This window comes from Schistocerca gregaria, chromosome 7 (assembly GCF_023897955.1).
Source record: "Schistocerca gregaria isolate iqSchGreg1 chromosome 7, iqSchGreg1.2, whole genome shotgun sequence".
Taxonomy (NCBI): Eukaryota; Metazoa; Arthropoda; class Insecta; order Orthoptera; family Acrididae; genus Schistocerca; species Schistocerca gregaria.
In genome coordinates, this window is record NC_064926.1 from 108,725,495 (window position 1) to 108,738,348 (window position 12,854).

Below are 12,854 nucleotides of genomic sequence, written 5' to 3' on the forward strand. Positions count from 1 at the left end.
TCGACTGCTCAGCCTATGGGACGTGAGACGCCAGCACTGCTGTCACTGTCTTCCCTAGCAAAACCTCCATGGCGTGTTTCTGCGTAATTTACTTGTTCTACAACATGAATGGAGTAGGTTAGTTTCTGAATGATTAAAATGCATTGTCAGATGTGGGGTTCGAACCCACGCTCCCTTTCGAGAACCAGAGCTTAAATCTGGCGCCTTAGACCGCTCGGCCAATCTGACGTGTGAGACAACAGCCCCAGTGACTTCCGTCTCTAGCATTACCTCAAGAACCTGACTGCGAAATCTGTTTCTTTTTTCGGTAGGACGGAATTATGTCAGTCTTACAATATTTAAGGCGCAATGTCAGATGTGGCGTAGGAAACGCATCCCGCGCTCTTCCGTCGTATCCAGTTTGAACTGTAACTAGCACAACTGTATTTAGTAATAGGATAATTTCCACATTGACGCAAAAGAAAGCAGATATTAGCAAACGGCATCTAAGGCCGTTTCCTAGCAACAGCCACGCTGTGCATTACGTACTCGTGGGAAGCCAATGAAATACTTCGTGTGAGGATGGAACTGTCGACCTTCACTTTACAATACTTAGGCACTGCCCCGGCGGTACCGACGCATACGTACTGAAACGTCTTTGGATCGTCAGTGAGTACTGCATATTAGAAATTTCGTGTTGGCCCTGATGTGCATTAAAGGGCAGATTTCTTCAGTGGAAGTCAGTTCTGCGCCTAGTCACAGTATATCGCCCTAGCAGTACCAGGAAAACGGGTTCAGATGTGCTCGCCTTCCACTCGGCGTTGAGCGCCTACAGCGAGATAGCCTTCGTCCTCTGGCGCCAGGAGGGAAGGCGACACATCACGGCGCAAACAGCTTGTAGCGGAAGGCAGTGGTGGTGTGTCGGTCAGCGTGGTTGCTTCCCAAGTAGCTGATCCGGGTTCGAAACCCGGACACCACACAGAAGTTGTCTCCTTTACTCAGGAGAGTGTGTTCAACGCTACTTGATCTTCGAATTTCCGAACAGTTGTGGTACGAATGGTTTTCCTCCACCCCTCGTCTCGCTCCGCGAAGGCTAGTGCGGATTACGATTCACAGCATCGTGTGTCCTCATGTGTCGACTTGTCTCGACTTTGCTCGGCTGACGCGAAAGCTGACGCTTGCAAATGGCCGTATATGTAGAGGACTGGCGCTAGAAACGACTGGGAGACGCCAAATCGACAAACACACAACGGACTCTTTCATTTGACAGTGGCCGCAGGTTCGCCCCTGTGCGTACCGAGAAGCAAGAGAGGTGTCAGCGTGCTGGACCGCAGGATTTCCGCGCAGCAGACTCAAAAACAAAGGAAAAAGGCAAAACTGAAGAAACCAATAGCTCGCGGACTTCCTAGGTGGTCACCCACCTGAGTACTAACCACGCCCAACGCTGTCGAATTTCGGTGATCGGGCATGGACCCGTGTCTTTGGCGTGGCATACAAGTTGGCGAGAACGTCGCCAGACGGGCGGACGCCTTAGTCCTTGTACAGATCACTTGGGATTTGCCTTTTAGGGAAACAAAATGGAATAGCCCTTGGTGGGATCGAACCCACAGCCCCCTCGTTATTAGCATAATAACACTCTAACTTGGTGAGCTTATTGCCCGCGCAATACGGCCGCTTCAGGACTCCACTACCCCAACCGCCGTTTCATCTATCTTTATTAAGGCCCTGCCATTCATTGAAACACTTACGTGTCACTGTTGACTCATTTTCGCCTGTCGCTTCGAGCCCAGAGCCACAACACAACGACCACGGAAACGTCCGTGAGAAGAGGTAAAACTCGACACAGGAAAAGTATGTTCCGCTATTTCTTTTCGACTGCTCAGCCTATGGGACGTGAGACGCCAGCACTGCTGTCACTGTCTTCCCTAGCAAAACCTCCATGGCGTGTTTCTGCGTAATTTACTTGTTCTACAACATGAATGGAGTAGGTTAGTTTCTGAATGATTAAAATGCATTGTCAGATGTGGGGTTCGAACCCACGCTCCCTTTCGGGAACCAGAGCTTAAATCTGGCGCCTTAGACCGCTCGGCCAATCTGACGTGTGAGACAACAGCCCCAGTGACTTCCGTCTCTAGCATTACCTCAAGAACCTGACTGCGAAATCTGTTTCTTTTTTCGGTAGGACGGAATTATGTCAGTCTTACAATATTTAAGGCGCAATGTCAGATGTGGCGTAGGAAACGCATCCCGCGCTCTTCCGTCGTATCCAGTTTGAACTGTAACTAGCACAACTGTATTTAGTAATAGGATAATTTCCACATTGACGCAAAAGAAAGCAGATATTAGCAAACGGCATCTAAGGCCGTTTCCTAGCAACAGCCACGCTGTGCATTACGTACTCGTGGGAAGCCAATGAAATACTTCGTGTGAGGATGGAACTGTCGACCTTCACTTTACAATACTTAGGCACTGCCCCGGCGGTACCGACGCATACGTACTGAAACGTCTTTGGATCGTCAGTGAGTACTGCATATTAGAAATTTCGTGTTGGCCCTGATGTGCATTAAAGGGCAGATTTCTTCAGTGGAAGTCAGTTCTGCGCCTAGTCACAGTATATCGCCCTAGCAGTACCAGGAAAACGGGTTCAGATGTGCTCGCCTTCCACTCGGCGTTGAGCGCCTACAGCGAGATAGCCTTCGTCCTCTGGCGCCAGGAGGGAAGGCGACACATCACGGCGCAAACAGCTTGTAGCGGAAGGCAGTGGTGGTGTGTCGGTCAGCGTGGTTGCTTCCCAAGTAGCTGATCCGGGTTCGAAACCCGGACACCACACAGAAGTTGTCTCCTTTACTCAGGAGAGTGTGTTCAACGCTACTTGATCTTCGAATTTCCGAACAGTTGTGGTACGAATGGTTTTCCTCCACCCCTCGTCTCGCTCCGCGAAGGCTAGTGCGGATTACGATTCACAGCATCGTGTGTCCTCATGTGTCGACTTGTCTCGACTTTGCTCGGCTGACGCGAAAGCTGACGCTTGCAAATGGCCGTATATGTAGAGGACTGGCGCTAGAAACGACTGGGAGACGCCAAATCGACAAACACACAACGGACTCTTTCATTTGACAGTGGCCGCAGGTTCGCCCCTGTGCGTACCGAGAAGCAAGAGAGGTGTCAGCGTGCTGGACCGCAGGATTTCCGCGCAGCAGACTCAAAAACAAAGGAAAAAGGCAAAACTGAAGAAACCAATAGCTCGCGGACTTCCTAGGTGGTCACCCACCTGAGTACTAACCACGCCCAACGCTGTCGAATTTCGGTGATCGGGCATGGACCCGTGTCTTTGGCGTGGCATACAAGTTGGCGAGAACGTCGCCAGACGGGCGGACGCCTTAGTCCTTGTACAGATCACTTGGGATTTGCCTTTTAGGGAAACAAAATGGAATAGCCCTTGGTGGGATCGAACCCACAGCCCCCTCGTTATTAGCATAATAACACTCTAACTTGGTGAGCTTATTGCCCGCGCAATACGGCCGCTTCAGGACTCCACTACCCCAACCGCCGTTTCATCTATCTTTATTAAGGCCCTGCCATTCATTGAAACACTTACGTGTCACTGTTGACTCATTTTCGCCTGTCGCTTCGAGCCCAGAGCCACAACACAACGACCACGGAAACGTCCGTGAGAAGAGGTAAAACTCGACACAGGAAAAGTATGTTCCGCTATTTCTTTTCGACTGCTCAGCCTATGGGACGTGAGACGCCAGCACTGCTGTCACTGTCTTCCCTAGCAAAACCTCCATGGCGTGTTTCTGCGTAATTTACTTGTTCTACAACATGAATGGAGTAGGTTAGTTTCTGAATGATTAAAATGCATTGTCAGATGTGGGGTTCGAACCCACGCTCCCTTTCGGGAACCAGAGCTTAAATCTGGCGCCTTAGACCGCTCGGCCAATCTGACGTGTGAGACAACAGCCCCAGTGACTTCCGTCTCTAGCATTATCTCAAGAACCTGACTGCGAAATCTGTTTCTTTTTTCGGTAGGACGGAATTATGTCAGTCTTACAATATTTAAGGCGCAATGTCAGATGTGGCGTAGGAAACGCATCCCGCGCTCTTCCGTCGTATCCAGTTTGAACTGTAACTAGCACAACTGTATTTAGTAATAGGATAATTTCCACATTGACGCAAAAGAAAGCAGATATTAGCAAACGGCATCTAAGGCCGTTTCCTAGCAACAGCCACGCTGTGCATTACGTACTCGTGGGAAGCCAATGAAATACTTCGTGTGAGGATGGAACTGTCGACCTTCACTTTACAATACTTAGGCACTGCCCCGGCGGTACCGACGCATACGTACTGAAACGTCTTTGGATCGTCAGTGAGTACTGCATATTAGAAATTTCGTGTTGGCCCTGATGTGCATTAAAGGGCAGATTTCTTCAGTGGAAGTCAGTTCTGCGCCTAGTCACAGTATATCGCCCTAGCAGTACCAGGAAAACGGGTTCAGATGTGCTCGCCTTCCACTCGGCGTTGAGCGCCTACAGCGAGATAGCCTTCGTCCTCTGGCGCCAGGAGGGAAGGCGACACATCACGGCGCAAACAGCTTGTAGCGGAAGGCAGTGGTGGTGTGTCGGTCAGCGTGGTTGCTTCCCAAGTAGCTGATCCGGGTTCGAAACCCGGACACCACACAGAAGTTGTCTCCTTTACTCAGGAGAGTGTGTTCAACGCTACTTGATCTTCGAATTTCCGAACAGTTGTGGTACGAATGGTTTTCCTCCACCCCTCGTCTCGCTCCGCGAAGGCTAGTGCGGATTACGATTCACAGCATCGTGTGTCCTCATGTGTCGACTTGTCTCGACTTTGCTCGGCTGACGCGAAAGCTGACGCTTGCAAATGGCCGTATATGTAGAGGACTGGCGCTAGAAACGACTGGGAGTCGCCAAATCGACAAACACACAACGGACTCTTTCATTTGACAGTGGCCGCAGGTTCGCCCCTGTGCGTACCGAGAAGCAAGAGAGGTGTCAGCGTGCTGGACCGCAGGATTTCCGCGCAGCAGACTCAAAAACAAAGGAAAAAGGCAAAACTGAAGAAACCAATAGCTCGCGGACTTCCTAGGTGGTCACCCACCTGAGTACTAACCACGCCCAACGCTGTCGAATTTCGGTGATCGGGCATGGACCCGTGTCTTTGGCGTGGCATACAAGTTGGCGAGAACGTCGCCAGACGGGCGGACGCCTTAGTCCTTGTACAGATCACTTGGGATTTGCCTTTTAGGGAAACAAAATGGAATAGCCCTTGGTGGGATCGAACCCACAGCCCCCTCGTTATTAGCATAATAACACTCTAACTTGGTGAGCTTATTGCCCGCGCAATACGGCCGCTTCAGGACTCCACTACCCCAACCGCCGTTTCATCTATCTTTATTAAGGCCCTGCCATTCATTGAAACACTTACGTGTCACTGTTGACTCATTTTCGCCTGTCGCTTCGAGCCCAGAGCCACAACACAACGACCACGGAAACGTCCGTGAGAAGAGGTAAAACTCGACACAGGAAAAGTATGTTCCGCTATTTCTTTTCGACTGCTCAGCCTATGGGACGTGAGACGCCAGCACTGCTGTCACTGTCTTCCCTAGCAAAACCTCCATGGCGTGTTTCTGCGTAATTTACTTGTTCTACAACATGAATGGAGTAGGTTAGTTTCTGAATGATTAAAATGCATTGTCAGATGTGGGGTTCGAACCCACGCTCCCTTTCGGGAACCAGAGCTTAAATCTGGCGCCTTAGACCGCTCGGCCAATCTGACGTGTGAGACCACAGCCCCAGTGACTTCCGTCTCTAGCATTATCTCAAGAACCTGACTGCGAAATCTGTTTCTTTTTTCGGTAGGACGGAATTATGTCAGTCTTACAATATTTAAGGCGCAATGTCAGATGTGGCGTAGGAAACGCATCCCGCGCTCTTCCGTCGTATCCAGTTTGAACTGTAACTAGCACAACTGTATTTAGTAATAGGATAATTTCCACATTGACGCAAAAGAAAGCAGATATTAGCAAACGGCATCTAAGGCCGTTTCCTAGCAACAGCCACGCTGTGCATTACGTACTCGTGGGAAGCCAATGAAATACTTCGTGTGAGGATGGAACTGTCGACCTTCACTTTACAATACTTAGGCACTGCCCCGGCGGTACCGACGCATACGCACTGAAACGTCTTTGGATCGTCAGTGAGTACTGCATATTAGAAATTTCGTGTTGGCCCTGATGTGCATTAAAGGGCAGATTTCTTCAGTGGAAGTCAGTTCTGCGCCTAGTCACAGTATATCGCCCTAGCAGCACCAGGAAAACGGGTTCAGATGTGCTCGCCTTCCACTCGGCGTTGAGCGCCTACAGCGAGATAGCCTTCGTCCTCTGGCGCCAGGAGGGAAGGCGACACATCACGGCGCAAACAGCTTGTAGCGGAAGGCAGTGGTGGTGTGTCGGTCAGCGTGGTTGCTTCCCAAGTAGCTGATCCGGGTTCGAAACCCGGACACCACACAGAAGTTGTCTCCTTTACTCAGGAGAGTGTGTTCAACGCTACTTGATCTTCGAATTTCCGAACAGTTGTGGTACGAATGGTTTTCCTCCACCCCTCGTCTCGCTCCGCGAAGGCTAGTGCGGATTACGATTCACAGCATCGTGTGTCCTCATGTGTCGACTTGTCTCGACTTTGCTCGGCTGACGCGAAAGCTGACGCTTGCAAATGGCCGTATATGTAGAGGACTGGCGCTAGAAACGACTGGGAGACGCCAAATCGACAAACACACAACGGACTCTTTCATTTGACAGTGGCCGCAGGTTCGCCCCTGTGCGTACCGAGAAGCAAGAGAGGTGTCAGCGTGCTGGACCGCAGGATTTCCGCGCAGCAGACTCAAAAACTAAGGAAAAAGGCAAAACTGAAGAAACCAATAGCTCGCGGACTTCCTAGGTGGTCACCCACCTGAGTACTAACCACGCCCAACGCTGTCGAATTTCGGTGATCGGGCATGGACCCGTGTCTTTGGCGTGGCATACAAGTTGGCGAGAACGTCGCCAGACGGGCGGACGCCTTAGTCCTTGTACAGATCACTTGGGATTTGCCTTTTAGGGAAACAAAATGGAATAGCCCTTGGTGGGATCGAACCCACAGCCCCCTCGTTATTAGCATAATAACACTCTAACTTGGTGAGCTTATTGCCCGCGCAATACGGCCGCTTCAGGACTCCACTACCCCAACCGCCGTTTCATCTATCTTTATTAAGGCCCTGCCATTCATTGAAACACTTACGTGTCACTGTTGACTCATTTTCGCCTGTCGCTTCGAGCCCAGAGCCACAACACAACGACCACGGAAACGTCCGTGAGAAGAGGTAAAACTCGACACAGGAAAAGTATGTTCCGCGGTTTTTCTTTTCGACTGCTCAGCCTATGGGACGTGAGACGCCAGCACTGCTGTCACTGTCTTCCCTAGCAAAACCTCCATGGCGTGTTTCTGCGTAATTTACTTGTTCTACAACATGAATGGAGTAGGTTAGTTTCTGAATGATTAAAATGCATTGTCAGATGTGGGGTTCGAACCCACGCTCCCTTTCGGGAACCAGAGCTTAAATCTGGCGCCTTAGACCGCTCGGCCAATCTGACGTGTGAGACAACAGCCCCAGTGACTTCCGTCTCTAGCATTACCTCAAGAACCTGACTGCGAAATCTGTTTCTTTTTTCGGTAGGACGGAATTATGTCAGTCTTACAATATTTAAGGCGCAATGTCAGATGTGGCGTAGGAAACGCATCCCGCGCTCTTCCGTCGTATCCAGTTTGAACTGTAACTAGCACAACTGTATTTAGTAATAGGATAATTTCCACATTGACGCAAAAGAAAGCAGATATTAGCAAACGGCATCTAAGGACGTTTCCTAGCAACAGCCACGCTGTGCATTACGTACTCGTGGGAAGCCAATGAAATACTTCGTGTGAGGATGGAACTGTCGACCTTCACTTTACAATACTTAGGCACTGCCCCGGCGGTACCGACGCATACGTACTGAAACGTCTTTGGATCGTCAGTGAGTACTGCATATTAGAAATTTCGTGTTGGCCCTGATGTGCATTAAAGGGCAGATTTCTTCAGTGGAAGTCAGTTCTGCGCCTAGTCACAGTATATCGCCCTAGCAGCACCAGGAAAACGGGTTCAGATGTGCTCGCCTTCCACTCGGCGTTGAGCGCCTACAGCGAGATAGCCTTCGTCCTCTGGCGCCAGGAGGGAAGGCGACACATCACGGCGCAAACAGCTTGTAGCGGAAGGCAGTGGTGGTGTGTCGGTCAGCGTGGTTGCTTCCCAAGTAGCTGATCCGGGTTCGAAACCCGGACACCAAACGGAAGTTGTCTCCTTTACTCAGGAGAGTGTGTTCAACGCTACTTGATCTTCGAATTTCCGAACAGTTGTGGTACGAATGGTTTTCCTCCACCCCTCGTCTCGCTCCGCGAAGGCTAGTGCGGATTACGATTCACAGCATCGTGTGTCGACTTGTCTCGACTTTGCTCGGCTGACGCGAAAGCTGACGCTTGCAAATGGCCGTATATGTAGAGGACTGGCGCTAGAAACGACTGGGAGACGCCAAATCGACAAACACACAACGGACTCTTTCATTTGACAGTGGCCGCAGGTTCGCCCCTGTGCGTACCGAGAAGCAAGAGAGGTGTCAGCGTGCTGGACCGCAGGATTTCCGCGCAGCAGACTCAAAAACTAAGGAAAAAGGCAAAACTGAAGAAACCAATAGCTCGCGGACTTCCTAGGTGGTCACCCACCTGAGTACTAACCACGCCCAACGCTGTCGAATTTCGGTGATCGGGCATGGACCCGTGTCTTTGGCGTGGCATACAAGTTGGCGAGAACGTCGCCAGACGGGCAGACGCCTTAGTCCTTGTACAGATCACTTGGGATTTGCCTTTTAGGGAAACAAAATGGAATAGCCCTTGGTGGGATCGAACCCACAGCCCCCTCGTTATTAGCATAATAACACTCTAACTTGGTGAGCTTATTGCCCGCGCAATACGGCCGCTTCAGGACTCCACTACCCCAACCGCCGTTTCATCTATCTTTATTAAGGCCCTGCCATTCATTGAAACACTTACGTGTCACTGTTGACTCATTTTCGCCTGTCGCTTCGAGCCCAGAGCCACAACACAACGACCACGGAAACGTCCGTGAGAAGAGGTAAAACTCGACACAGGAAAAGTATGTTCCGCTATTTCTTTTCGACTGCTCAGCCTATGGGACGTGAGACGCCAGCACTGCTGTCACTGTCTTCCCTAGCAAAACCTCCATGGCGTGTTTCTGCGTAATTTACTTGTTCTACAACATGAATGGAGTAGGTTAGTTTCTGAATGATTAAAATGCATTGTCAGATGTGGGGTTCGAACCCACGCTCCCTTTCGGGAACCAGAGCTTAAATCTGGCGCCTTAGACCGTTCGGCCAATCTGACGTGTGAGACAACAGCCCCAGTGACTTCCGTCTCTAGCATTATCTCAAGAACCTGACTGCGAAATCTGTTTCTTTTTTCGGTAGGACGGAATTATGTCAGTCTTACAATATTTAAGGCGCAATGTCAGATGTGGCGTAGGAAACGCATCCCGCGCTCTTCCGTCGTATCCAGTTTGAACTGTAACTAGCACAACTGTATTTAGTAATAGGATAATTTCCACATTGACGCAAAAGAAAGCAGATATTAGCAAACGGCATCTAAGGCCGTTTCCTAGCAACAGCCACGCTGTGCATTACGTACTCGTGGGAAGCCAATGAAATACTTCGTGTGAGGATGGAACTGTCGACCTTCACTTTACAATACTTAGGCACTGCCCCGGCGGTACCGACGCATACGTACTGAAACGTCTTTGGATCGTCAGTGAGTACTGCATATTAGAAATTTCGTGTTGGCCCTGATGTGCATTAAAGGGCAGATTTCTTCAGTGGAAGTCAGTTCTGCGCCTAGTCACAGTATATCGCCCTAGCAGCACCAGGAAAACGGGTTCAGATGTGCTCGCCTTCCACTCGGCGTTGAGCGCCTACAGCGAGATAGCCTTCGTCCTCTGGCGCCAGGAGGGAAGGCGACACATCACGGCGCAAACAGCTTGTAGCGGAAGGCAGTGGTGGTGTGTCGGTCAGCGTAGTTGCTTCCCAAGTAGCTGATCCGGGTTCGAAACCCGGACACCACACAGAAGTTGTCTCCTTTACTCAGGAGAGTGTGTTCAACGCTACTTGATCTTCGAATTTCCGAACAGTTGTGGTACGAATGGTTTTCCTCCACCCCTCGTCTCGCTCCGCGAAGGCTAGTGCGGATTACGATTCACAGCATCGTGTGTCGACTTGTCTCGACTTTGCTCGGCTGACGCGAAAGCTGACGCTTGCAAATGGCCGTATATGTAGAGGACTGGCGCTAGAAACGACTGGGAGACGCCAAATCGACAAACACACAACGGACTCTTTCATTTGACAGTGGCCGCAGGTTCGCCCCTGTGCGTACCGAGAAGCAAGAGAGGTGTCAGCGTGCTGGACCGCAGGATTTCCGCGCAGCAGACTCAAAAACTAAGGAAAAAGGCAAAACTGAAGAAACCAATAGCTCGCGGACTTCCTAGGTGGTCACCCACCTGAGTACTAACCACGCCCAACGCTGTCGAATTTCGGTGATCGGGCATGGACCCGTGTCTTTGGCGTGGCATACAAGTTGGCGAGAACGTCGCCAGACGGGCGGACGCCTTAGTCCTTGTACAGATCACTTGGGATTTGCCTTTTAGGGAAACAAAATGGAATAGCCCTTGGTGGGATCGAACCCACAGCCCCCTCGTTATTAGCATAATAACACTCTAACTTGGTGAGCTTATTGCCCGCGCAATACGGCCGCTTCAGGACTCCACTACCCCAACCGCCGTTTCATCTATCTTTATTAAGGCCCTGCCATTCATTGAAACACTTACGTGTCACTGTTGACTCATTTTCGCCTGTCGCTTCGAGCCCAGAGCCACAACACAACGACCACGGAAACGTCCGTGAGAAGAGGTAAAACTCGACACAGGAAAAGTATGTTCCGCTATTTCTTTTCGACTGCTCAGCCTATGGGACGTGAGACGCCAGCACTGCTGTCACTGTCTTCCCTAGCAAAACCTCCATGGCGTGTTTCTGCGTAATTTACTTGTTCTACAACATGAATGGAGTAGGTTAGTTTCTGAATGATTAAAATGCATTGTCAGATGTGGGGTTCGAACCCACGCTCCCTTTCGGGAACCAGAGCTTAAATCTGGCGCCTTAGACCGCTCGGCCAATCTGACGTGTGAGACAACAGCCCCAGTGACTTCCGTCTCTAGCATTACCTCAAGAACCTGACTGCGAAATCTGTTTCTTTTTTCGGTAGGACGGAATTATGTCAGTCTTACAATATTTAAGGCGCAATGTCAGATGTGGCGTAGGAAACGCATCCCGCGCTCTTCCGTCGTATCCAGTTTGAACTGTAACTAGCACAACTGTATTTAGTAATAGGATAATTTCCACATTGACGCAAAAGAAAGCAGATATTAGCAAACGGCATCTAAGGCCGTTTCCTAGCAACAGCCACGCTGTGCATTACGTACTCGTGGGAAGCCAATGAAATACTTCGTGTGAGGATGGAACTGTCGACCTTCACTTTACAATACTTAGGCACTGCCCCGGCGGTACCGACGCATACGTACTGAAACGTCTTTGGATCGTCAGTGAGTACTGCATATTAGAAATTTCGTGTTGGCCCTGATGTGCATTAAAGGGCAGATTTCTTCAGTGGAAGTCAGTTCTGCGCCTAGTCACAGTATATCGCCCTAGCAGTACCAGGAAAACGGGTTCAGATGTGCTCGCCTTCCACTCGGCGTTGAGCGCCTACAGCGAGATAGCCTTCGTCCTCTGGCGCCAGGAGGGAAGGCGACACATCACGGCGCAAACAGCTTGTAGCGGAAGGCAGTGGTGGTGTGTCAGTCAGCGTAGTTGCTTCCCAAGTAGCTGATCCGGGTTCGAAACCCGGACACCACACAGAAGTTGTCTCCTTTACTCAGGAGAGTGTGTTCAACGCTACTTGATCATCGAATTTCCGAACAGTTGTGGTACGAATGGTTTTCCTCCACCCCTCGTCTCGCTCCGCGAAGGCTAGTGCGGATTACGATTCACAGCATCGTGTGTCCTCATGTGTCGACTTGTCTCGACTTTGCTCGGCTGACGCGAAAGCTGACGCTTGCAAATGGCCGTATATGTAGAGGACTGGCGCTAGAAACGACTGGGAGACGCCAAATCGACAAACACACAACGGACTCTTTCATTTGACAGTGGCCGCAGGTTCGCCCCTGTGCGTACCGAGAAGCAAGAGAGGTGTCAGCGTGCTGGACCGCAGGATTTCCGCGCAGCAGACTCAAAAACTAAGGAAAAAGGCAAAACTGAAGAAACCAATAGCTCGCGGACTTCCTAGGTGGTCACCCACCTGAGTACTAACCACGCCCAACGCTGTCGAATTTCGGTGATCGGGCATGGACCCGTGTCTTTGGCGTGGCATACAAGTTGGCGAGAACGTCGCCAGACGGGCAGACGCCTTAGTCCTTGTACAGATCTCTTGGGATTTGCCTTTTAGGGAAACAAAATGGAATAGCCCTTGGTGGGATCGAACCCACAGCCCCCTCGTTATTAGCATAATAACACTCTAACTTGGTGAGCTTATTGCCCGCGCAATACGGCCGCTTCAGGACTCCACTACCCCAACCGCCGTTTCATCTATCTTTATTAAGGCCCTGCCATTCATTGAAACACTTACGTGTCACTGTTGACTCATTTTCGCCTGTCGCTTCGAGCCCAGAGC

General features: G+C 50.6%; 7 non-coding genes across 7 annotated transcripts; all 7 read right to left on the reverse strand.

The window, feature by feature from the left end:
• Positions 1-144: 144 nt before the first annotated feature.
• Positions 145-228, reverse strand: Trnal-uaa (transfer RNA leucine (anticodon UAA)). Its single transcript has one exon. It is a non-coding gene; the product is annotated as a tRNA-Leu (tRNA).
• Positions 229-1,994: 1,766 nt separating this feature from the next.
• Trnal-uaa (transfer RNA leucine (anticodon UAA)) lies at positions 1,995-2,078 on the reverse strand. The gene has a single exon. It is a non-coding gene; the product is annotated as a tRNA-Leu (tRNA).
• A 1,766-nt stretch (positions 2,079-3,844) lies between these two features.
• Positions 3,845-3,928, reverse strand: Trnal-uaa (transfer RNA leucine (anticodon UAA)). Its single transcript has one exon. It is a non-coding gene; the product is annotated as a tRNA-Leu (tRNA).
• A 1,766-nt stretch (positions 3,929-5,694) lies between these two features.
• On the reverse strand, positions 5,695-5,778 carry Trnal-uaa (transfer RNA leucine (anticodon UAA)). Its single transcript has one exon. It is a non-coding gene; the product is annotated as a tRNA-Leu (tRNA).
• Positions 5,779-7,546: 1,768 nt separating this feature from the next.
• On the reverse strand, positions 7,547-7,630 carry Trnal-uaa (transfer RNA leucine (anticodon UAA)). Its single transcript has one exon. It is a non-coding gene; the product is annotated as a tRNA-Leu (tRNA).
• A 1,756-nt stretch (positions 7,631-9,386) lies between these two features.
• Trnal-uaa (transfer RNA leucine (anticodon UAA)) lies at positions 9,387-9,470 on the reverse strand. Its single transcript has one exon. It is a non-coding gene; the product is annotated as a tRNA-Leu (tRNA).
• Positions 9,471-11,226: 1,756 nt separating this feature from the next.
• Trnal-uaa (transfer RNA leucine (anticodon UAA)) lies at positions 11,227-11,310 on the reverse strand. The gene has a single exon. It is a non-coding gene; the product is annotated as a tRNA-Leu (tRNA).
• Positions 11,311-12,854: the final 1,544 nt, after the last annotated feature.